At 47.6% G+C, this 26,727-nt stretch overlaps 1 pseudogene; it reads left to right on the top strand.

The window, feature by feature from the left end:
* Positions 1–17,948: 17,948 nt before the first annotated feature.
* On the top strand, positions 17,949–21,470 carry LOC121838243 (annotated as a pseudogene).
* The last annotated feature ends 5,257 nt before the right edge of the window (positions 21,471–26,727 follow it).

Here is a 26,727-nt window from a genome sequence, read left to right as displayed (position 1 = left end):
CACTCACTGTTGTTGACCCCAAAATGCTCCACCAGCCAGCAGTCAATGCGGCAATTGTGTAACTTCAATGTTGTACAATAGAAAAAGAACAATAAATATATATACTTCTGCTTTGTGAAGTAAGTTGAAATATAGTTTGACACATTTTGCACGGCCTATATCGTAAAAAATAAAGCAAAAGTGCGTCGATATTAAAAAAAAAAAAAAAAAAAGAACAGCGCCTTGAGATTCAAGAAGCTCCCGAGAGCCGAGCGAGGCGGGGAGGAAAGAGAGAGATAAGGGTACCGGAGAACCGGAGCAAAAACGCCCAAACCGAAACCGAAACTAATTTGACCGGAAACGGAATCAGATTATACTTAATACCGCCCGCTAGGAGCGCTACCTGTCACTGGTCTATCTGGGCCGCTGGGGCCTATGGCAGTGTCCGCTCTTTACCTTATGTATATTACTCTATGCAAAATCTTTACGGGGCGGCCGCCGCTCTTGCCACTACAACTTTCTAGAAGACTGTAACCATACTGACCCTACTGCCGATGCGCCTGTGTCGACACTTATCGCGATCTACATCACACGCACGGTGTAAGATAATACTCTTCAGGTGAGGACAGCGCGCTCCTCGCGCAGTGCAGATAAAATTCGCTTTTCACTCTCTTTCTCACTATGGTTTCGAGCGGCGCCGGCAGATGACTCGTCGACCCGTGGGCACGGCAAAGACGGCTCGTGCAGCCTCATGCTCCACACGCGCAGAGCTCCAGCAAAATTGTCGCACGGGCAGGAAGACCACGCTGTACCGGGCTGTCATGGCAACGAGATAATTTTTTTCGCTCTCACACAGTTTCGCCGTTTGGCCGCCGGTGACACTGTCAGCCGCGGGCACGGTGGCCGCGGAATGATGCAGCCTTTCGGATGCCCGTCGAACGAACGCTATCTGATTGCTCGCGCCGCGCATTCAGCCCTGCCGTGTCCTCACCTAAAGAGTGTATCTTACACCGTGAACACGCCTCACGCGAGCTGCTCCGGTCTCGAGTCTTCCAGCATACTGTACCCGGACAACCCAGCGAGCGCGCGCTCGAGAACTGACGACCGGACACGTCACTCCCGAAAAGGACAAAAAAGAAGAAAAAAAATAGTACATTGCGTTGTTTTTGAGACGATTATTGCAGTATTATGTTAAATTTACATTTTTCGACAACTTTTGTTTGCCTTAGTCATCTACAAGAGCATTTTGTACTAACAGCGTTTGCAATCTCAACGCAATGTGGCGTTTTCATTGGTCACATGTCGTGCTGGCTGCCGGATCAACGCTCCTCCCATCGACGGAGATAACCTCGGTGGGTTCGATCTTTGATTGCTTTCTTAATAAGAAATTCAGCCGCACATCTTTATGATTTATGGATTTCTAGGGAGCTTAGAGCCCGCAGAGTGAGTTATCGCCATATTTAGGCGATCTCAGAAACCTCCTAAAGGCACCTTTAAAGAAACACTGAATACCAACTTCTTGTTTTGTTTTTTAGAGGACACTGAAATGAACAAATACATTTTTTTTAAAGGGCTTATTTTGGACATGCATCTTTTTTATAACTGTTTGCCTCGACGCAATTTGGGCGGAGGTAGCCCGCCCGACTTTGCACCTCTTTCCGCCGACATCTGGGATTAGCAAACACAGGGAATAACCAGGAATCGTGCTACTCGTCGTGTGATCCACAATGATTGTGATTAACCAGACCGGATTAGCGAAGGACGAGACTCCATCGAAAATAAACCTCGACTGATCGCCACTAGACACGTTTAAGTTCTAGCGATTCCGCATTAAAAGCAGTCTGCGTTAGACCCCCCCCCCCCCCCCCCCACCCCCAATCACACACAAACACACACACGAATGTCATCATCACTAGTGGATCGACGCAGTGCGCGAGCGCGACGCCACCAAGCGGCGACGCAAAGCTGCACGCGTCTGCCGATTTTGAGGCGCTCGTCGAGCTTCAGCATGTTTGCCGCTTGGGGTGGTTCGAAGATGCACTAACGCTGACGTCATTCACAGGCTTCGTCTTTTAGGTTTGGGACAACACCCATCTTACCTAATGCCCCGAATAAAAAAAAAAAAAGATAGTGACATCTTCTCCCTCCTCCTCCGACGCGAACGCATTTTATCTTTATGTTTTGCTTTCTTACACCCGCGCGTCGACTGTAACACCGCCTGGTTTGGCCCAACATAGCAGACGGGGCGCCGCCATCTTGAATTGTCGTCACTTCCAGTATGGGCGACGACAAAATAATAAAACGTTTCAAAATGTAACTAGCAAAAAAAAATAGAGGGGAGCCAAAACGAGAATGTGTGACGGTTAGGTTTATATCCTCAATGTCTTCTATTGGCGTGGCGATGGCAAAACAATGTTTTCGCCCATACTGGAAGTGACGACAATTCAAGATGGCGGCGCCCTTGTGGAAAAGGTCTATACTTGAGTCAGAGCGCAGTCAAAGGCTGAAAGACACACGAATACATACACACAGGCTAAAAGTGCACTGTCTCGGTCTACCAGCCTCGACGGATGTGCTCAAAGAAAGACGATGAAAGCCGTGACGTTGCACAGTCAGCGATATTTCATTAGCGACATGAGCTCATAGCATGCACTGCACTCCGACAACGTAGGCATTCCTTCTTTCTCCTTGTCTAACGCGCACTCCTTTTATCTTTATGTTTTGATTTTTTACACCCGCGCCTCGACGGTAGCGCCGTCTGGTTTGGCCCAAGATAGCAGACGTCATTCCTCAAAGGATGTCGCTACTTTTCCGTATAAAGGGGCTTTAATCTTACCAGCGTCTCCGCACTGCAATCCTGAATACACACTTTTCTGAGGTGAACTCGGAACACCAATCAATGCCGAGCGCTAGTTCGTCTGCTTCTTGGGTTGCAATGACATCGGAACGTCGAGCTCTCATTGGTTCTGATTAAAGGATAGAAATGCCAGCGCGTCTACTTACTCCCAAAACACTCAAAGAGCCAATCTCTGTTGTCTAGGAGACCAGTCCAGCGAATGATGAGGCGGAACATCCGTTTAGACTTAAAAATGAAGTCTGCTCTGTGGCATTACGCAATGCGAAGCGTCATGCTTGCATTGCGTAATGCCACAGCGCAGACTTAATTTTGAGGTCTAAACAGATGTTCCGCCTCATCCTTCCCTGGACTTATTTCGTAGATCGCAGTGATTGGCTCGTTGAGTGTTTTTGGCGGGTATGTAGACGCGCAGACATTTCTTAGAGCGTAGTGGGTAGACCTGAATGCTAGCTGCCTTGAGGTCTACCCACTATCCTTCCAGTCAGAACCAATCAGAGCTCAGCGTTCTGACGTCACTGCAACCCTTGCGCAAAAGCAGATGAACGTGGACTCGGCGTGGTCTTCCTCCAATCTCTTTAGCCAATGAGAAAGGCGAGCGGCATCGCACCCCAAGCATCCAGATTCTCGGGCGATTGAAGAAAGATTACTGGTTGGTGTTCCGAGTGCACTCTAGTACAGACTACACTCAAAGGCTCCTGAGAGAGCAAGGTCTCACCCCGACGCACTGTGACGCGTTCCAGTCTTACGTCGGCTGACGTTTCATCGATAAAAAGCAACACCGCGGCCAAGGAAAAGAGCAAAGCCAACAGATGTCCCAGGTTTCCAGACATGGTGGTCGAAGAGTAGAGAGTCAGCCTTCCGGACGCTCCAAACGAAAACTATGTGCTCTGTTCAGAGCGCGCCGATTATATTTTGCAGAAATGGACCTCCTGCCGCGGTTGACAGATTTACGTCACGGCAGGTCGCACGAGTTCAGTTCGAGAAGTTTGTTCGTTCGGAGAAATGTGATTGCGACGACGCTGAAATGCCAGTGGAACTTCAGTCAGTGCGTTTGGCACGTCCGCACACGCGAATAGCTTTTGCCGAGCCGGGGCCTGTAGCGCGAGGTAACTTCGTAGAAAGTACGCGGAATTAAAATTAAGTGTAGGCTTGGGCCGTCGCACGCTTGATTCGACCATTCATCAAAGACAATATGTTAAACAAAAAAAGTAAGCCATGACGTGTTTAACGACTGAACCACAAATAAATCTTCCACTTTTAATTGCGTGAGACCGTCAGAACGACGATACTCGAAACTAAATGTTTTATGACGTCATGCCCTTGTGATAAAACAACCGGGAGCTCTTTGAGGTGAGCGAACACCTGCGATGATTGCGTCTGTGCGTGATTGGCAGCTTAGAAAACTAAATTCATCAGAATCATACCTGGCCATGGCGATGCTCTGCATATTTCGGCATTCGTTTGCTCATGGTTGCCAACATGGTAAACAAGTAGCGCCGCGGTACCAACAAAGTACCGGGGTTCCTAGTGACAGTCGACCTCTATAAAGCTTTCGACACATTGAACCATTCGGCAGTGATCAAAGCACTCGAGGAATGCGGGGCGGGAACCCGCATCGTCAACGCCGTCAAAGGTTTCCTTAAAACGGTACCTTCGAAATTAGCTCCGGTGCCAAACAACCTCGCACGTATCCCCCTGTTTGATTAGTTCCCCAAAGCGTCATCCTCTCGCCGACATTGTCCAACCTCGTCATACGCAAGATTGTGAAGGAACTCCGCACCTTCCCGTTTCTATCTGGATGAGCATCGTACCGGAGTGCAGTCGCGCATCACTACTGCGTGATGAACGTTAAAGACGTTAAGACTGCCAACGGTATACCGCACTGGCTTTCTTCTCTAACGAAGGCACCAGACGCGTTCAGGGCTGAATAACTCCCTCTGTTTAAACATGCACACAACAGAATTACAATTCATGGCTCCAGTGGTCGGTACTTTTGAAACGTTGCAAAAAAGAATAACTAATATGCCCATTAGCGACTAGCCAGAAGTTCTGCAACTTTGTCGCGAAGCTGCCACACACCTGCGATCAACTTAGGCCAATCCTTCGTGATGCCTCGCTGTGGACTATCACTGCCCAACAATATGTCGCACTACTATCATTATCAACCCTTAGACGGGCCACGGAGGCATTCATTGTACGGGCTAAATTCCGCTCTGTGGCGCCTGCTCTTTACGAGCACAAATGAATACATACGTATACCTAGAAACGAAAATTTGGTTTTATACGTTGCTTCAGTGAAAGCGATCGTGTTCCTTGATGACACAGGGAAAATATCGATGTTTGCGAAGGGTAAGAATAAGTGACATGCCTAATAGGGTTTTAAATGTCCATGCACACAGTTGCGTTTTAGTGCGTTTGACTGCACTGCGCCGAGAAACGAGAGCGAGTCACCGGCACATCTATGCTTCGTATAAACGTTGGAATTCCATTCAAGGTGTAGTTTGGCACGCGACATACGAAGCCGGGATTCCTTGGCTTTTCGCAGCCGCCACGCTGTCAAACACACCTAAACGCTCTAAAACGCAACTGTGTTTATGGGCCTTTAGAAGAGCGTGACCTCTGGCTACCGCAGCCAGGGTGTCCTGGGGTGCTATGTTGCGCTTTTTGCACTCCCAGGAGACTAGGGAGAGGGAAGTGACGTCAACGACACAGCAAACGAAGATTGGATGTTGATTTCGTTTCCTTCTGTCAACATCCAATCTGCGTTTGCTGTGTCGTTGACGTCACTTCCCTCTTCCAAGTCTCCTGGGAGTGCAAAAAGCGCAACATAGCACCCCTGCTCCTGGTGCGCGCTGAAGAGCATGCTTCAAAGTAACAGCGCGAGCTCCCGGTTGCACTGCCGCTCTGGGCGGTTGCGGGACCGCTACGCTCATGCCCAAGTCCAACGAGAGTGGCCAATAGAGACAACCAACACCTCAAGCCTCAAGCACGCACGTGAATGTATCTTTGGCAGGCTTGAAATCGCTCGTGATTACTTCGGAAGCACTGAGAGACAGCAAGCCTGTCAAAGATACCTTTGCGTGCGTGCTCCATTTGTCTCTGTGTGTAAGTTTAAACAATCTGAAATTAGTCTGCCTCAACATGCGACTTATCTCTCAGCTGCAGATTAGCAATATAGCCAGTGCAGTACAAGCCCTAACCCCAGGCAGTACAGGACTTAACCCCAGGCAGTACACTAGCCTGGGGTCTTTAACGTGCACCACGCAGTAGTGATACACGACCACACGTCAATACGATGCTAATCCAGATCGAAACGGGCAGGGGCGGGGATATATTGCCTCATTTGCTTGAGGCTTATCGGTGTCGATTATTTCTATTTGTCGCTTTATAGGGGGCATAATAAATAACAGCCATTTTGTGTCCCTTCTCCCTCTTCCACTGGGAGTAATCTTTGTGCTTCTCCTAAGGGTTGGTCATGACATCTTACTTGGCAGCCGAAGTGGACGTCTGGAAAAAATATTCCTTCAGGGTACGGAAGTGCGAAACATAAAACAGGAGTCGCATGTGACGCTCAAGCTACGAAGAGTGCTTATGGAAAGCTCAATAGACCCTTTGGAAAGTCTGACCTCAGTTGCAAGGTGTGGAATCCCTGCACAATTAGGGATACGAACGTCAGCTCTTTGTGTTCGATTGTACTTCAGCTGCAACAGTACTCGTGCAGCGGGAGCTCGGGCCAAAGGTAGAAGCTTGCGCTCGCAGCATTTCTGATTATCACCCTAAGTTTCAAAAGTTTCAGCAGACGTCCACCTAAGTCTAATATCGTCAAAACAAGAACTAACGTTGTGGGCGTATGTGAAATCTATACAAGTGAAATACACTTGGGAGCACGAAAAATACTAGTTTATTTTTTTGTTGACAGGTTTCCTTAGGGTGTCCACAACGTAAGTTCTTTTTTGACAGTGTTAGGCTCAGGTGGACGTCGTTCATAGAGCAATTTCTTCTATGTTTTTTTTTTATCTTTTTATCCTGTTTACGTCATGCTCTCAAACGTTTGCGTTCATTTCCAACTGTTGGCGTCACATTTTCAAAGCACATTTTCAAAGAGTTTTAGCTTTCTGTTTTGCGTAATTTATTTACACGAGCCAAAAAACACGAGCTTCTCAATAACATTAGGCACCTTACGCGTATATAAGTAATTAGACTGAATAATCAAAATAAGATCGAACTGTTTTAAAGCAGGATCAATTTTTGCTTTCATACAGTTATAAGGCTGCAAACATTAGCACGCGTTGCACGTGTAACTGGACTTCGGCAGGCTCCTAGCGAAAAGCCTGATAAGACTTTGCAAACGGGAGTTTTGTTGATTCTATTTTTGTGTGCTAGGTTAGCGCTTGTGGACAAACGCTTGCAAACGCTACAAGCGTGGTTCGTGAGCAACCTAAGATCGTGCAGGGCTGAACGGAAATACCCTACTACGGAAATACCGCGCGTCACTTGAGCCACCAAATTAGCTGCGCTGAGAGTATCGGCACTCTGTTCTCTAACATTGTTGTGGGCGTCGCCATTTTGGTGCTTGTGCAGTGCAGACGCAATTGCCAATAGTCATGATTCAAATGTGCGACTTCCTCAGCATTATATTCGGGGTTAGGAAGCTCATGTAACATTGCTTTGCTTTGTCGCGAACTGTTTAAAGATTTGTGGAGGACGGAAAACCGTTCCCTGTGATTTCAGATAAAGCTTCAGATAACTGGCACCCATGATTTTAAGCCACGATATGAACAAGTGTCGTTTTTCTGAAGTGTAGCTTGTTTAGTGGCACTAGTCACCGTCATGTAGCTTTTGTAAGAAGTTTTTTTTTTTTTAATGCATCGGATTCTTTATTTCTTTTGTTAATGAGACAAAACTTTAAAAAAAGTTCTATATGTTTTCACTTTACTCGCATATATCTAGATAATAATATTAATATTATAAATAAAAATAATTTCAGTTTCTAGCGGAGCACTTCATTTAAATGTAAGTGTCGGTTCGTTTTTTTTTTTTTTTGCGCCGGTTGGTGTTGTGAAGGTTACTGCCCCAAGTTGGTTCACTAATAAATGAGAGCTTTATGACTCTCTTCTGGAGATCGTTGCCGGCCAGATAAATAAAACTTGTTTTGTTTTTACTTTATTTTTCGCGCAGAAGCGCGTGAAAAAGTGTTTCCCGGCATGAGCTCTTATCAATGATCATAGCCACTATATACTGACAAAGCCTGGCAGATCGCCACGAGAAACGGCCGCCGATATGGAAAAAGGGGAGCGGCAGACAACGGATGAGAGGAGAGCCACGTGACTGGCGCCCCGCTGCGGCGAGAAGCCCAAACACACTTCTCCCGAGCGAACAAGTGTTTCGGGTCCCCTGCGCAGCAAAAGTTTCGCGCAGACGTCCAGGTTCCCCAAGAAAATTGTTTTGTGTGTGTTTATACAGCCGGGAGTTAGTCTGCCTCAGTGGGTGTCTGGTGTCTCAGCTTTAGATGAGAAATTTTGCCAGTGCGGTACAACCGCTAGCCTGGGGTCTTTAAAGGGTAACTGCAAAGAAAAAAAAGTGTGTGTTTTTTTTAAAGCCTAATTGGGACAAGCATGTGACAAAACAAATGTTCCGCTTAAAATGTTTTTTTCTTTTTTTAGTAATATTTACGTTAGAGGACGTAATTTAGCCGGAGTCCCAACCTCTCCATATTTGGAATTCTCGCTCTTTCGACCTGAGCGGAGTAGAAGTACGTCCCGCCCCTCAACTTTGGATTTGCTGTTGGATTGACTTTGCTGCGGAGTTGAACGACGTACGTACTACGCAGCGTCTCGACTTCCGGTGCGTCTTATCGAAGATACCACGTGGACACATTGAGGACGGTTGCCAGGCACGAAGACAGCGCACCGTCTGAACCTCCCGAGCCTTGGGCGCGGCTGGACGACACCCGCTGGTATTGGAACTCCCGCTGTCCTTCGTTAGGCGGGACTAGAGCCACTCTATATGGCAGCGTAGCTGCCAGAGTAGCGACACGAAGCAAAATTATCTAGATGCACGACGTCAGAAGCGCTAATAGGGATCTCCATTTTGGGCCTGGGAGGTTGCCATGGTAACCGAGCTTCTAGCGACGCCGGGCGGCAACCTTTGTAGTCTAGTTAATATCTCCATTCGTTCATTGAAAAGTGGTATAAGACGCTTGGCATCGCGGTACGGCACGAACCTCTGGAGGAATGGTGCCTGTTTTTTCTGAAAAGTGAGACGATTTGCAACCCGGGGACTGTCGGGCGACAAGAGCTGCTATAGTATCGTACGTGCACGGACAAGGCGAGTGGTTTTCGGCGCCGCCGGGATGGCGGCCGCTTCGTGGGACGAACGTACCGTCCTAGTACTTTCGGACTTCGCTCCGATGGAACAAAATCCGATTACGCCGGCCACAACAGGACGATTGGCTCGGGACATGACTGCTGCTCGACTGCCCCATAGTGAGCGAGTATATGTTTAGCATCATACTTCTTCAAGACCCGATCATCCCTTCAAGATGAGATTTTCTCACCGACTGCTGAGGAGCGACGTCGACGGGGTTCAACCAAGGACGGCATGGTGGTCTCTAGGGAATCGTTGACGCCATCAAAAGAGACGGACGCCGGATATGAGGTGTTCTTGGCAACAGGCCAAATGGTCGTTCGGAAGTTTACCGGCATTCAAAAAGTCAATATTTCTATCTGGTGTAGCACACATATCCGTGTTAAAGGGGCCACGAAATTATTTTTAAACTTCTTCTTCCTTACCTGTAATCCTCAACACAAAAGAGAACTGTGAAATCACGCAGTTGTGACATGATAGGGCACCGGTACGATGACCCCAAGCTTTCACCGTGCTTTTTAAGCACACCGTAGAGCTTGGCATTCGCAAGTGATGATACGTTTTGTCAGGACACTCATTGGCTAGGAAAGCGAATACAAATATCTATAGACGAATTGATTGCTCTCGAGCGCATACATCCGAGCGACGCAGTTTTCGTGTCCAATGCGTGAGTTGGGGTCGGCTGACGTCATTTTGGCCTTTGTAGGCATTGTAAAGAGGATATTTGGAACTAAGCACACTGACATTAAGGAGCACAAAACGGCCCCAGCTACAGAAAATAAATATTACACTCGTAAGAAATAAACACGTCTGTAACATGTTAATTACAAAGACGAACACACCTCTGAGCATCTAAGTTTAATAGCATGTGTTGATGGATTGTTATATAGCAGGACATTTCATATGCGTCACTTGAGCAAACGCCAGTTTTTCACTTGAAAAACAAACCAAAAACACTGCGATCAAATGCAAGCTATTGCAACGAAAGCAAGTTATATCAAATCTTCAGAACTGCCAATTCGTAAAATTGGCGATTAGTAAAAAAGGTTAAAGATCGCAGAAGCTTCCTCGCTAAAAGATGCTGTGATTATTCGGTGACCCAGGGCTGAAACAATTTCCCCTAGGCCCTACACGCGCCGTATACCTTTCGTTGTGATTCTCAGAAATTAAGACTTTCAAAGGAAGCTAGAAAAATGCGAAAATTTTATCCGAAAAGCTATGTGGAGCGCAAGTTCGTCTGCTTCTTTTTGCAGGGGTTGTGGTGACGTCAGAACGCCGAGATCTGAGTGACTCCGATTGAAGGAGAGCGGGTAGAACTAAAAGCAAGCTGCCTTGAGGCTTACCCACTATTCTTTATTCAGAACCAATCAGAGCTCGGCGTTCTGACGTCACCTCAACCCCTACTAAAAGAAGCAGACGAACTTGCGCTGCGTATATCGTAAAATCGTTAATTAGTATGCTTGGGAGTTGTGTGAATGTTTATCCAGCGTGTAGCTGGTCAGCCATTTCAAAGTTGGGACGAGTCACTCGCTGTAGATGAGAAATTTAGCCAATGCAGTATAACCGTTAGCCTGGGGTCTATAGGTCTTTAACGTGCACCACGCAGTAATAATACACAACCGCAGGCTGGTACGATGCTCATCCAGATCGAAACGGGCAGGGGTGGTGATGGAACCCAGGTTCCCTGATTGACTAGTACAAAACGTGAACATCGCAGGAGCTTCCTCGCTAAAAGTTTGTGATCATGCGGTTACCCTGGGCAAAAACAAATTCCCCTAGGCTCAACATGCGACCCATAGATTTCGCATCGATTCTCAGACACTCCAACGTTCAAATAAAGCTAAGAGAATGCGAAAATTGCCTGCTAAATGTCTTATCGATCCTCAAACACATCCGGAAACCAAAATCGCCGCTGAGGCGATATTACTGATGCTGTCGCACAGGTGCTAATATCCAGAGCGATCTTGCACAGAAAGGGTATAAAGTATCAATATTTCAGATCTTCACGTTACACCTACGTCAGAAAGCACAAAGAAGCCCTAAATCGTCGGCAAGCTGCGGCACATCACGACTCCGCGCACCGAACAAACAAACTCGCATCCACCAGCTCTGGGCGCTGCCATCTTACCGATGACATCACGGCTCTTGAGAGGTCACGTGACGAGTCGTCTCTCGGTTGCTACGGAAACCGAGCCAGCTCAGCTCGTTGCTATGGTACCGCGTGTGACCAATCGCGGTGAGAGGCGGCACAGGGAAAAGCGTGGCGCTACTCTGGCAGCTACGCTGCCATATCGAGTGGCTCTAGGCGGGACAAAGGACTGCGTCACTGCTACCTTCTCGTGCGGGACGCCGCATGCTTCGACGAATTGGCCACTGAATGGCTCGGGTGTTACCCAACTGCCTCGGTTTGTCAAGACTGAAGGAAAAAAGTTAGTGTTGTCGCTATTGGCTCTTAGGATACGGAGATTACATGCAACCAGGAGCCGCTGCGGCCGCTACCAGCTAATGCCGACGGCCCGCGAGTTCGCCTGCTCCCTGGAGGTTCCGGAGGTCGCCTCCAAGGTTGGTGGCTGCTGCATCACGGATCACGCCGACTTTTTCGTTGGCATCCTAAACCCAGTCGTGCTCCAGATCGTCTACCGGGTGAGGGCGATGGAGCTAAACCACATGGAGCCGGTGTGAAACTTGTTTTAATGACAAAAATGAAATCGGCGGCTTCACTCAATGACAGCCATCAGCTAATTCTTGTTTCTTGCTTGTCCTTTGGAAACTAAGACTGCTTGGACGATTATATTGACTAGGTCAGTCAGAACATAGCTCACGAAAAGAGTGTGGCGAGTTTAATTGGAGACACCTGGTTTAAATATTTAGTTATCAACTAAAATAGAATCGCGTGCTTCACTCAATAGGAATTTCGCTTTTTTTGGGGGGTTAGCTGTTTTGTAATACCGCGGCTGTGCGAGGTGCTCCTTTTGGGCACACAGGTACTAGGCCACCACCGTAACTTGACAAGAAACTTGTTACACCAACCAAAGTTGGCATAGGAAAAAAAGGTGGAAATTTTGTTTGGCACCGTAACTCAATGAAAAAAAAAAAAATGTTGGACGTCGCAGGCTCTAGAGAGAATATCACTCGTCGTGGGGGATTGGCACCTTACAGATAGGAAGGGACCGCTACACTACAGATTAAATTCAAACAAATTTACGTAAGATGGTTGGGAAGCCAAGAAAACAAATTTGTCGGCTATCACAGAAATGGGTCCATATCACAAGAGCGAATGACATTTTAGCGAACGGCGACATTTGAGCGAATGGTCGTTTTAGCGAATAACGGGGGCGCGCGTTAACCCATCCGTCGCACTGCGCTTTACGCCGCTTCGCGGCGACACTCTGCGGCAACTCATTACAAAAATATTAACTCATTTGGCCCACCCGAAAACGCCGCTTCGCGGCGTCCGACTATTCGCTAAAGTGTCGTTCGATGAAACGTGGGCGTTCGCTAAAACGTCATTCGATCAAGTGAGTGCCTCCCCACAGAAATCGAACGTCCAAAGGCTTCTGAAGACAGCTGTTACGTAATAACCTGGCTGTGCCAGGTTTTTTACGTAACAGCTGTGTCTCAGTCGCGGACGGTCGGTGCACCCGCGGCGGATCTCGAGGACCTCCGGAGCGAAATGACGAGTACATACCTGGACACGTTTGTCGCTACGCGAACGCCCGATTGCCTCCAGCCAAATAGCATTCAGCTTGCCATCTTTCGGGGCGACATGGCTGCATGCCGGAAGACTCGCTGTCGCGATCACACATCTGGCAGCAGTTTACAGAGCAACGGTGCCGCATTAAAGGAGCTGACATCTCTAAAAAAAACGGCGTTTGCACGCGCAAGCAAAAAATAAATAAATAAATAAATAAAAGCGCGCTGAGAAGACAAAGAGGAAAACGAAAGTTACAAACCGCGCTATGAAAGCCAAACCTCAGCGTCTCTTCCTATTACTAACACACGCGACAGCTGATAAACACACACTACTTCACTTTAGGAAGCCTCACTCAAGCACCTGGTTCAACACGAAACACTCATCACTTTGCGAAACGGCCAGTCGAGGTAGGCGAGACAGGTGGGAGCAGAGACTTCGGCGGCCATTAAAAGAATGGCGAAGCCTTTGTTTGTTATGGTATGAATCCAAACAAAAGTGCCCGTCTTGTAAACATTTTGTAAAGAATAATAACTCCCATCACATGGTTTGTTCTTTAAAGGTAAAAATATGCCGCTGAAAAGGCAATTACGTCATATCACAAAGGATTAAAAACCAAGATCCAAACTTTCAATCAATCTGTTGGCCAATGAGAAGAGTTGCTACCTTGGCATTGCTAATCCGGATCTGACTATTGAAGAAACTACGGTGCCCTCGTATATATGGCATCTCTGCCATTCACAGTCGCTTTTTAGGAAAAAAAAACCTCGCGTAGTCTTTCCATTTGACACGTAAACCAAGCGAAGCTCTACTAAAGAGTTTATTCATAGTCATTTGTAGACATAGTGTCATTCCCACTCTCAGCGGACTTTGGAAAACGGCAGACCGCATCCGCCAAGCAGCATTTGGGGAAGTCGCCGATATTAAGGCGATGGTATTTGCAGCCTAGGTTCGTTGGTTTTGGGAGCGGAGCGCACCTGCGAGAAAACGTTTGAACATCATGTCGGTAAGAGTGCGATAATGAATTTAAAACAAAAAAAAATATTATTGTTTGTGCGGTGAAATGTTGGCTACATCGCAGTGGGCACTACGAGGCGAGAAACGCCATCCGTGTACGTAAACAGTCTGGCATGAGCGCCAGTGATGTCCACATCCGCCCTCTGTCGGCTCTGCAAGAGAAGCCAGCTTGGTGCTTTGTGTCCGCTTAGTTTGCGTTTGAAGCCGTGCACAGAAGTAAGATTTCTCTCGCTTGCAGCGCCCGCTACAACGTTTTTTTTTTCAATCAAAATTTTACAACGCAGTTAGACGTTACCGTGGTGGAGTGTCAAATCTAGAAATTTACTAGGCCCCTAGAAAGAAATATAAAAATAACCTAGTTTAAATTCTTAAGTTATTTATTCAACTAATTAACCCATTTTGACTGCTTTCGTGCGATTGCCATGGCTGCCAATGGACATTTCTGGAAAGTAGCACGCGCCCTCAAGCGGCGCGCGTGAGGCATTATGGGAACAGTCAGGGTCGCTGCTCCGTCGTCTGCTGCTACTTGGCTGCGACCGTCGCGCCGCCTGCGAGAGCCACGTTGTCTACGTTCGCGTTGGAATCCTGCGTACGGCAGAAAACGATTTGCAGCGCTCTGTGCAGCGCTTCTCGTCCTTCGGAAACACGTGCCATGACAGGTGACAATCTTTCAGGATGTTATGGTCGCACACCGGCACGCAGCACGTCTGTCCACGGCCCTTTTTTGGATGGGCCACCTTTCTTCTTTTTAATGGGCCATTGAGTGGGCCGCGTACCAAAATAGCGAGGTATCACTCACGCATTCCAGTGTTTTTTGTTTTTGTTTTTTTTGCTACGGGAATTAGTTGAGCCTAGTTGGTACATTTTATTTGTCTTCGCCAATAAAGAACAACAGCAACTACTACTACAACGCAGCTGGTCCCAACAACGTTCGAAGACCGTTAGCTCGCCTGGATGCATGAATGGATTAAGAATGGTGCTGCAGTTCGGGCGAGCGTGCGCTACCTAGCATCCAAAAACTCGACTAGGGGGCTCGGCTAAAGGACGCGACACCCTCGCAGTTATATAATTCCATAGAGCGCTAACGGAAGGCGCTGGCGATTGAAAAAAAGGTCCATTGGCCCCAGGAATAAAAAGCTCATAACACAAGTTCCCCTTTTTAATTCTGGATTAACTAAGAAAAAAAATTGAAAAAAGCGCATTTGTTGTATGTGTAATAAATTCATTCAATTTATGCTACATTTTTGACCATCGGTCGTTTCTGGACAAAGAAATCGAAACACGGTAATACTGATACTATGCAACATTCAAATATTGTACGTGTATATGAATTCTTTTTTTTTTTATATATTAGACTATATACACAAATATCTACAGAACAGCTAACTTCCGTACCATAGCGATGGACTAAAAGCCGAAGCCAGGGTCCGCCAGGTTCAATCACGTTCCACGCTGAACTCGGACATGCTTAACACTGATGAGGTGTGGACGAATAATGCTTCAGTCAAAAAGCGCTGCATCATGTATATAGCTTCGACAGTGCAAAGAGCTTCTATACCATGGCTTTCTTTGTAATGTAAAATTGATGAGTCACTTAGTGCCGTTCAATTCGAACCACTGTCCCCCCATCCCCATCAGTGGTCCGAGACGCGGACACCGATATAAACATTGTATGGCTTCTTTGCAGACCCCTAAGGACCCTACACTCTTTAAAATGACTTCTGCAAAGCACGTTTTTGCGTCAAAACAAACGGGAAAAAGCTCTTTTTGTAGAAACCTTTAATGGAGATTAGTACAAAATGACAAGAGCGTGATGTTTGCATACACTTTTAGCTTATAGGGTTTTGCGGCACAATTAAAATTGTTTTTATACAGTCATGCCTCACCGGTGACTTCAGGTAGCACGTCCCGACCTGGGTGCGTCCTAGCTTCGGTGGCAATTCGCGGCGCGTCCGCCTGGGAGACGGGGGTTTGCACCCCTGAAACACCTCTTCTACCGTATATGTTTCGGCGCCAAAATAGCCGATTAAAGCCAAAGCAGAACAGTCACACGCTGTCAAAAATCGATAGCCCCAAACAAACACACGCGGTCGTGCAGTTATCCGAGCGGCCGCTGCGGGAGGAATGGTGGCGTTGCGATCGCAGTTAGTTTTGCTTCGAGTGCAGAGAGAACTTTCTCGAGACGTCGAGCAGTGCGGACGCGTCTCCCTTGCGCTCCTGGATTTTCGGCGTTTCGCCGCGGAACCTGGGCCCTTGGGGGTGAGTCGTAACTCTTTTCGATTAGCGGACGACATAGCGAAGCCACGGAATCGTCGTTTTACACGAAACTTCCGCAAGAAAGGCCTATTTCGGACGAAATTTCAAGTCAGGCGGCTAGGCCTAGCGCTAGGCCTAACGCTCCGTCCCTCACGAGGCGCCATGGCGGTCGCAACGAGGGAGCAGCGGAACTTAGCCACACTCATGAACTACATCAAGCGCGGTGAAGAAAAGGAGAAGCAAGCCAGCTCACCGGAAACAGACGCGGCGAGAGAGAAGTCGCAATGGAGGACTGTGGGTGGAAAGAAGCTTCGAGTCAAATTGTCGAGGAAGTTCCGGACCACCATAAATGACGAGGACAGAGCATACGGAATCATCATTCGTACGAAAGGACTGGACCTCAAGACTATCGTCATCGGTGAAATCACGACCGCGATCGCCACCGCGACCGGAGTATCGCCTCGAGACATGATCGGTACGGACCTCGTGACGAAGAACAACATGAACAACACGATCACCATCAGGACAAACGACAAGCAAAGGGCGCAGAAGTACCTGGGTATCACCACACTCAAGTACCAGGGAGCAGAAGTAGAAACCCAAGCGTACACGGCCAACCGAAAGGAGTCTGTAAGAATAGTGGTCCCCAAATGCTTCCCAATTTCTATCCCGTTCACGGACCAGGAGATCTACGAGCAACTCAAACTGGAGAACCCCAAGATACCTATATCCGACGCGAAGAAGATGGGGCGGACCACCTCGTCACCCTCGACACCACGGAACTTCCTGGATTTATAGTATTCTACTGCTGTGCCAATAGGTACCACCTATACCAAGAGAAAAAGCAACCGTGCACATCGTGCCGAGAGATGGGACACCGAGCAGACTCCTGCCCGTACGGACTCAGCCAAATTTGTCCCAACTGCGGCGAGGAGCACGACTTCCCCAGGAAAATTCCAGGCATGCGCACGGAGTATACGTGCAAACCCAGATGCGTCATCTGCGGCGGCAGCCACTACACCGGAGGAAAGGAATGTAAGGACAGATACAAGCCTTTGCCCGAGCCGAGGTCTCCGAAAAAGAGCACTCCAGAACAAGATCGGGAGACGGTGAAAATAGACATGGGAAAGAAGAATTTTCCAGAACTGAGTAACGTCACTACAGCGGGAGAAGGCTCGGAAGAGGAGCTGAGCTACGCTCAAACCCTCCGCAAGAAGAAAGGCGCAAGCAAGAAGAAGCAAGACTCCAATCCTAGAATTAAGGAGCTCGAAAAGAAATACGAAGACCTCGTACGCAAGCACGAGGAGAGCCTGCGAAAACAGGAAGAGCTCAGAAGACTCAACCAGCAACTCCTACGGGAGCTACAGAAGGAGAGGCACGGCTCAAACCCACTGGTTACGGAACCGCCTAATGAACAGACGACAGTACAAGAAGTGGAAATGGCACCGCCTCCGTCTCTGCCCAGTGTACGTCCGCGTAAGCGCACAGACTCAGAGAGCACCGTCAATTCTGTACGGACAAGTGACGAAACCAAGACCAGCAGGCCCGGGAAGGTTAGAAGAAAAGAAGAGCCCAACCAGAACGCCATCCTGGCGGGACTAGCTAGGCTTGAGGCTATGCTCAACGAAATGAAACAGAGAATGGACAACCACGACAAGGCATTCCAGAACGTATTCGAACGGCTCGAGCGGCTCGAACAGCGCGCCAATGGACAACAGTAATAACATCGTCGTGTGGCAGTGGAATAGCGGAGGACTTTGCGCCCGGATCAACTCGCTCAAGATGTTGATCATGGATACGGAAACTCCTCCGGACATTATAGCGGGAGACAAATGTAACCTGCCAGGGTACGCAAGATTCGATGCAGAAGTTCAGCCAACCGGAAAAACGATTCATACTTTCGTCAGACGACATCTCCCAGTCAAGCAACACGAAGTTGACCTGGATGAATCGGTGAAAGCAATAGTCACGGAAATTATACCGAAGAAAAAGAAGCACAAAAGCTTATTCATCTGTAACGTTTACTCGAACCCCAAAGACACCACGAGCGCATGCGCCAAGGTCTTTGCGGAGACGAGCCGCGTAGCGGGTGAAAATCCGACACTGGTGCTGGGCGATTTCAATGCGCACAACACCATATGGGGCTACGGCAGAGACACACCCAAGGGGAGGGAAATCGCCAACCAAGCCGAGTTGCACGAAGCTTTTCTCCTCAACGAAGTTGCGGACTACACCAGGATCGCAAACAGTGCTCAGAAAGACACGAACCCGGACCTCACATTTGGTATCAACATCGATGACTACACGTGGCTGAACACGCGTGAAAATCTCGGCAGCGATCACTACGTCATCGAGACGAGGGTCCCCCTGCCCGGATACAAGAGCGCAAAATTCCCAACGCAGGAATGCACGGACTGGGACAAGTTCAGGCAGAAGCGGAAAGACAGGCCGTTGCACACGATCGAAGAATGGTGCGCACAGCTAGTCGAAGATCACGAGTCTGTTACGACCGAAGTAGAAAATCCTACCCAAGCCCGGACTATGGATAGTAAACTCCAGCATATGCTAGAAGCTTACCGCTCCATATACAGACGATGGAGGAACACCGGAAAGCGGTACCGTAAATTGAGGAAAAAAGCGGCCAAGCTCAGTAAGCAGATTGAAGAACACGTTCAGAAATTAAATCAACAACAGTGTCAGCAAATATGTGACGAACTGCAGGGATGGCTTCACACCAAGAGTCCATGGACCCTATTCAGGCGCATTTTGGCGCCGGAAGATACCAAACTCGAGAAGCGCAAACTCCTAGCGAAACTCGTCAGAGACCTCAAGGATGACGAAATCTATAACAAACTCAGGACGCAATACTTAGAATCTCCGCCATCTACTACCGAGATTCCAACGGAATACGAAGGGGCCATAAACGACAAGCTGGACGCGCCCATCACCGAAAGCGAAGTCAGAAAGGCCATGGCTGGAGTCAAAACAACTTCCGCACCAGGCTAAGACAAGATTACGAACCGCATGCTACGAAACCTTGACGGCAATTCTGTGGAGCGAATCACGGAATACTTTAACGAGCTATGGACTAGCGGAAACCTTCCAAGCAGTTTCCGACACGCCACGGTCTGCTTTATACCGAAACCGGGCAAGCCACTCATGTTGGAGAACTTGCGCCCGATTTCCCTCACATCTTGCGTGGGCAAGCTACTTGAACGCATTATTCAAGTACGTGTTCAAGAGTACATGGAGGAGAACAACCTGTTTACGCACCAGATGTTCGGATTTCGAAGACACCTGTCGACGCAGGACGTGTTTATACAACTCAGAGAGGAAGAAGACAATAAGAAATGGACCGCCCTAGCTGCACTCGATCTGAAGAAAGCCTTTGATCGCATATCACACGCGGCTATACTCAGGCAAATCTCGGAGCTAGGACTAGGGAAGCGAACGTACAACTATGTTCGCTCGTTCCTATCAGATAGGACGGCACACATTCAGCTAGAAGGAGACACGTCCGAAACCTTCCCAGTAAATGTTGGCAGCGGAACTCCTCAAGGAGCAGTAATATCTCCGCTCCTCTTCAACATTGCCATGCTGCCAATGTCGCGGAAACTTGAGCAAGTCGCGGGGCTGCAGCACGCAATCTACGCTGACGACATCACGATTTGGACAGCGCACCACTCACCATACATGGGGAAAGTGATGAAAGCCGGCGTAGAAATTGTCAAAGAAGAAGCTGCAAAGATGGGTCTGGAGCTTGCAACTGAAAAATCGGCGCTCCTAGTCAGACCACCGTCGCAGAGAGCTCTAAGAGAAGAGATGGAATTCTACCTCAAGCTGCAAAAAATCGACGTACCGAGAGCCGAAAAAGTTCGAATTCTCGGCATGATGGTAACCATCAAGAGGGAGCAGAGCAGTCTCATCGCTGACATCAAGAGAAACGCCGACAACGTAGCGAGACTCGTGAGAAGAGTATCACGAAAGAGCTACGGATTGAAGGAGAATGGAACATGCCGACTAGTCCAAGCCTTCGTCCTCAGCAGGATAATGTACGCGGCGCCGTACATGGATCTGACCAAGGCTTCGATCAAGCAACTCAACTTAATTGTGAGGAAAGCTTTCAAGATAGCACTGAGCATACCAGTATCCACGTCTACAGAAGCGATGGAACAACTAGGAATATACAACAGCTTCGAGGAAATGAGATCTGCACAGAAGCAGTCGCAAGTGCTACGGCTCTCTAGAACGGAAACGGGACGCAGGACTCTCCAGAGAATCAAGGAATGTGAACAACACGTCCTCACAAGCAGAAATGCAATATCCCACGAATGGAAAGATTCGGTACGAGTTCCGCCCCTACCGAAAAACATGGACACCGAGAGAAATAAGGACAGGAGAGAAGCCAGAGCCAAAGCACTGGACAAGCTCCACGGCGACCGGGAACATGTTTACCACGCAGACGCAGGCCCGTGCCCAGGAACATGGAACAAGTACGTGATAGCAGTCTGCAGCACCAACGACAAGACTACGGCCTCTGTCTGTGTGGAGAATATTGACGAGGCAGAAGAAGTAGCCGTCGCCTTGGCCTTAACCATGGCGGCATCCAGAACCAAACAAGCCACAATCACCTCAGACTCGAGAACGGCCATCTCGAACTTTGGTGATGGAAAGGTTGGCAAGGCAGCCCGCATGATCCTTCAGAAGAAGACACCGCAGACAGGATCCAGATTCTCGTTAACCTGGGTGCCCGGACACTCTGGACACTCGGGAAACGAAGAGGCCCACGCACTCGTAACCCGTGCACAACAAATCCGGGCGACGAGCTGCCGAGCCACAACGGACGGAGACCACTGCTACGGGGCCGCGCCATACGACAGAGGCCCTCGAGCGTACAACGATATTCTAAGAAGTATCCGAATGCAGCGCAAGTTCATGGGTGCCCCTCATAAGCGACTCTCGCGAACCCAAGAATCGACGTGGAGAAGACTTCAGCTACATAACACCCTAACTCCCCGCATGCTGAGCAGAATCTGGCCGGATCTCTTCAGCGACAAGTGCGAGGAATGTGGTAGTGTTGACGGTGGCTGGGCGCACACGTATTGGATGTGCCCGAGCAACCCGGTACCAGCCACGCTCCAAAGCAGACTGGACGATCAAGACGAAGATCTTCCCTGGTGTGTGCTCCTGGCCTCAGAGGACTACGAAACACAGTTGGCAGTGATTCTAAGGACACTAGAAATAGAGCATCGGTTAAAGACCCGATTGTCGGAAAGAAGATCCCTCCCCTATTCCCCTCCCTAACGAACCCTCATTTTGGGCATAAGCCCATTTATTAAGGTTCAATAAAGTTGCTGACTGACTGACTGACTGACTGACTGACTTCGAGTGCAGATCGGTGCCGTTTTTTCAGAGCAAGCTCTTTGTCAGTTTCCCAACTGACTTGTTCTAGCGGCGTCCGATGCTCCATACATGGAGCCGAGTGTAACGGAAGTAGGCCTGGCCACAAAATGTCCTCTCAGTCTCTCTTTATTTTTCTACTGTTTCCCATCTTTTACCACAGTCTCGGGTAATTTTCATCATGGTTAGGGAACTCAGTGGACGCCGCCATAAAAATAGGGAGCAAACATCCGCGTTGCCATGGCATTGGCGTGGCAACGCGTTTTTTTTTTTTTCACCATATTTTTATGGCGGCGTCCACTGAATCGGTGGTCAGGCAACATTTCCTACTGGTCAGGCAACATTTGCCTGACCAATAGAAAGTGGGCGTGTGGCGGGGTGCTCTCGAAACAACGCCGAATTTTGTGGTAGATTTACGAGAGCCTGGCCACCCCTTGGTACACCCAGTTTGATACACTTTCAGCGTATCATTTCTACCTCGCTCATCAAAAGACTATAATCACCTTCCGGCTTCAATAGCATCAATTACATATATATCAAGTTTTAAACAAATTCTTACTAACTGCACCCTTAGTTGATTTAATTGCCATATTATTTTCTTAATTGTTCACTCCCCTTTATAATGTACCTTCTACCTTGGGTATAAATAAATAACTAAATAAATAAATACAATACAGCTGCAGGCAGAAAAGACCGTGAGAAGGAGGAAGCAATTCATAAAACAAAACAAAACAAACAAAATGTCTAAAAAGGAAAGGAAAGAAAGGCCACCCTCGTATCTTCCCTGAAAGGGGGGAAATAGTTCAGGTCCATCTGCAGAATAACCACCGCACTCAGGACACTGCGGATATTCTGCGAGTCGGCCACAGACTCTTCGCGCCTTTCCGCCGACATAGGGATTGCCAAACACGTTACCACGTGTCCTCAAAACCTTAAGACGTTTATTCCGCTCCGTAGAGAACACGCTAAGTCGTGTGAAAACACCAGAGGAATGGTTACTGCAATCTAAAATAAAAAAGGAAAACACTTATATTGAACGGTAACTTTGTGCATTTGTCATTTGGTGTCTTTAAGAGAACTCTCGCAGTCCCCCGTCTGTAGCAATGACATCTGAATTCATTACTTGAAAAATTAAGCAAGTTACGCGCGTAATGAATTGAAGTAGGAAGTAACATGACAAACGCACTCTAAGAAATGCCTGCGCTTGTACTTATCCGCAAAACACTCGAAGAGCCAATCTCTGCAATCTACGAAATCAGCTCAGCGAATGATGAGGCGGAACATCCGCTTATATCTAAACATGAAGTCTGCGCTTTGACATTACACAATGCAAAGCGTCATGCTTGCATTGCGTAATGCCACAGCGCAGACTTAATTTTGAGGTCTAAACAGATGGAACTTCTGTTTAGGCCTCTTCATTTGCTGAGCTGATTTTGTAAATCGCTGAGATTGGCTCGTTAAGAGTTTTGGGGGTATATAGACCCGCAGGCATTTCGTAGTGTGTAGTGGGTAGACCTGAATGCTAGCTGCCTTGGGGTCTATACCCACTATCCTTCCAGTCAGAGCCAATCAAAGCTCAGCGTTCTGACGTCACTGCAACCCTTGAGCAAAAGCAGACGAACGTGCACTCCGTCGCATGGTCTTCCTTCAATTCCTTCAGCCAATGAGAAAGGCGAGCGGCATCGCACCCCAACCATCTAGATTCTCAGGCAATTGAAGGAAGATTAGTGCTTGGTGTTCCGAGTGCACTCTAGTACAGACTACACTCAAAGGCTCCCGGGAGAGCAAGGTCTCACCCCGACGCACAGTGACGCGTTCCGCTCTTGCGTCGGCTGACGTTTCATCGATAAAAAGCAACACGGCGGTCAAGGAAAAGAGCAAAGCAAACAGGAGTCCCAAGTTTCCAGACATGGTGGTCGAAGAGTAGAGAGTCAGCCTTCCGGACGCTCCAAACGAAAACTACCTGCTCTGATCAGAGCGCGCCGATTATATTTTGCAAAAATGGACCTGTTGCCGGTCGACAGATTTATATCACGGCAAATCGCACGATTTCAGTTCGAGAAGTTCGTTCGTTCGGAGGAATATTCTTGCGACGACGCTGAAATTCCAGTGGAACTTCAGTCAATGCGTCTGGCACGTCCACGCACGCGAATATTTGTTTGCGCAGCCGGGGCCTGTAGCGCGAGTTAGCGTTGTTGAAAGTACACGGAATTAAAATTATATTTAGGCTAGGGTCGCCGCACGCTTGATTCAACCATTCATCAAAGACGACATGTTAAAAAAAAAGAAAAGTGAGCCATGACGAGTTTAAGGACTGAACCACAAATAAATCTCGCACTGTTCATTGCGTGAGACCGTCAGAACGACGACACTCGAAACTAAATGTTTTGTGACGTCATGCCCATGTGATAAAACAACCGGGAGCTCTTTGAGGTAAGCGAACACCTGCGATGACTGCGTCTGTGCGTGATTGGCGGCTAAAAAAACTAAATTCATCAGAATCATACCTGGCCATGACGATGCTCTGCATATTTCGGCATTTCGTTTGCTCATGGTGTCCAACATGGTGGGCAAGAAGTGCCGCGGTACCAACAGAGTACCCGGGCTGACCGGTCGACCTCTATAAAGCTTTCGAAACATTGGAACATTCGAATCAAAATTAACTGTTGGGCTAGTTAATTTTGATTCTCCCCTCTCCCCTCTTCTTTTCCTTGGTGTTTGCGCTTTTGAATTTTTATACAATTGGAACATTCGGCCGTGATCAAAGCACTCGAGGACGCTCAAGCACGAAGAGTGCTGATGGGAAGCCCTACACACGCTTTCGAAAGTTTGACCTCTTAGACCCTTTCCGAAATTCAGTCTGGCAACTTTGATCACTATCATCATTTGTGGAACGGCATCGGTGCTGTACCAATGGCGGCCTTGTAGTGACTGATAAAGAAAGACGTTGAAGATGTCACTAAGCGCATGATGCGAGGCCTGCACATTCGGGGGTTAGTACGACGCGACGTAGGAATGGTGGGTGCTGAGAGTTTATGGAACTCAAGAGCTACGTAAGCGTTCATTTCTAACTTAGATTCAGTCAATTTGTGGGCGGCACACAACCGGCTTTAAACCCCTTTAGTGTAGAGAAATTTATCGAGGCATCTGTATGGGTTGGAGCTTTGTTCTCACTGCAGGTTCTTGGTCGTGATCGAACTGAAAGTAGTCGAGAAAGAACTCACATTGAGCAATTCCTCGCGTTGCGTTGACTTGCGAAAGTGATGGTGCCCAATGAAATACAAGCTTATTACCGCCATTAGTATGGCAAAACCTAAACTGCTATACGATCTACCAGATGGCACTGAATTTCGGAAAGGGTGTGTTCGATCGCACTTCGGCTGCAACAGGACTCGTGCAGCGGGAGCACGAGCCAAAGGTACAAGTTGTGCTCGCAGCGTTTCTGATTATCACCGAAAGTCTCAAACCCCCACGTTCCGCAATGTCGGTGGTTCCGCCATCGTGCAGGGGATAAGCCGACGTCCACCTAAGTCTAATATCGTCAAAACAAGAACTAACGCTGTGGACGTATGCGAAATCCTTATAAGTGAAACACACTTGGGAGCAAGAAAAAAAACTCGTTTAATTTTTTGCTGAGAGTTTGTTTTTGATTGAAATAAATCCGGAAGGTGTCCACAACGTAAGCTCTTTTTTGACATAGACGTCGTTCATAGAGGAATTTCTTTATTTTCTTATCCTTTGATCCTGTTGAAGTTATGCTTTCAGATTTTCGCGTTCTATTCCAACTGCTAGCGTCACACTCCCAAAGCGTTTCAGCTTCCCGCTTTGCGTAATTTATTTATTTATTTATTTATTTGAAATACTGCCAACCCTTGCGGGTTATAGCAGGAGTGGATACAGTAATATATCAAACAAAATACAGGTGACACAAGAAATTATACATAGAACAATCATTCTCACAGGTGCAACTACTCGTCAGCAAACCAGTTCATCAACTTTTCTTCAAATTCTTCAACAGACGTGACGTCCGAAAAAACACTGGGGGTAATCGGTTCCATTCTTCTATTGTTTTCACAAGAAACGAATATTTAAAAATGTCAATATTGGGCATAAATGGGTCAACTGACCATTCATTGTTTAGTCGTCGAGACCGTCTTCCAGGAGATCTGATATAAGTTTGCGTGTCAATACGAAGATATTTAAAATACAACAAATAAAAAAACTTCAGCCGCGCAATTCTTCGTCTTGACGCTAAGGACGATAATTGGGCTTCCCTCAACAATGCCGAAACAGACTCATGTCTATCGTATTTAGAAAAGATAAACCTGGCTGCTAGCCTTTGAATGCGCTCCACTTTATCTATTTGAGTTTGTGCGTAGGGGTCCCATATTATCGATGCATATTCCAATGTCGGGCGCACTAGAGTTTTATAAACGTTGGTACGGATATCGGAGTTCGTCCCTCTTAGAGATCGCCTCATAAAACAAAGTGTCCTATATGCTGAATTACATACATTTTTAACGTGCGTATTCCAGCTGAGATCACCCGAGATAGTAATACCAAGATACTTAATAGTGTTAGAACGTTGCAAGACTACACCATTTATTTCATACAAAAACATCAACGGAGACTTCTTTTGGGTTATGCTTAAGACAGTAGTTTTATCAAAATTAATTCGCATATCCCATTTTTCACACCAGTGAAATATAGTCGTCAAGGAGTCATTCAATAATTCTTGATCATCTACAGTTACTACGGGGATGTAAACCAAACAATCATCAGCAAACAAACGCACTTCTACAGCTGGGTCGATATCTTGAGCGATATCGTTAACATAAACCAAAAACAAAACTGGCCCCAAAACAGAGCCTTGGGGTACGCCAGACGTGACCGGTAAAACAGATGACGCATGACCGTCAATTTCAACGTACTGTGTCCTATCAGATAAGTATGATTTAATCCAGAGAACCAAGTTCTTATCAACACCAAGAAGCAATAACTTTTCAAGTAACTTTGAATGCGTGACTCTGTCAAATGCTTTAGATAAGTCAATAGATACAACATCTACTTGGCCACGTACATTCAGCACTTTTCCAAACTGATGAGTTGATTCAAACAACTGGGTGATAGTCGATAGCTTCCTGCGAAAACCGTGTTGTTT

Source organism: Ixodes scapularis, unplaced genomic scaffold (assembly GCF_016920785.2).
Source record: "Ixodes scapularis isolate PalLabHiFi unplaced genomic scaffold, ASM1692078v2 PGA_scaffold5__190_contigs__length_132052651, whole genome shotgun sequence".
NCBI lineage: Eukaryota > Metazoa > Arthropoda > Arachnida > Ixodida > Ixodidae > Ixodes > Ixodes scapularis.
Note: the sequence above shows the minus strand (reverse complement) of the source record. Positions and strands in the feature narration are given on the sequence as shown.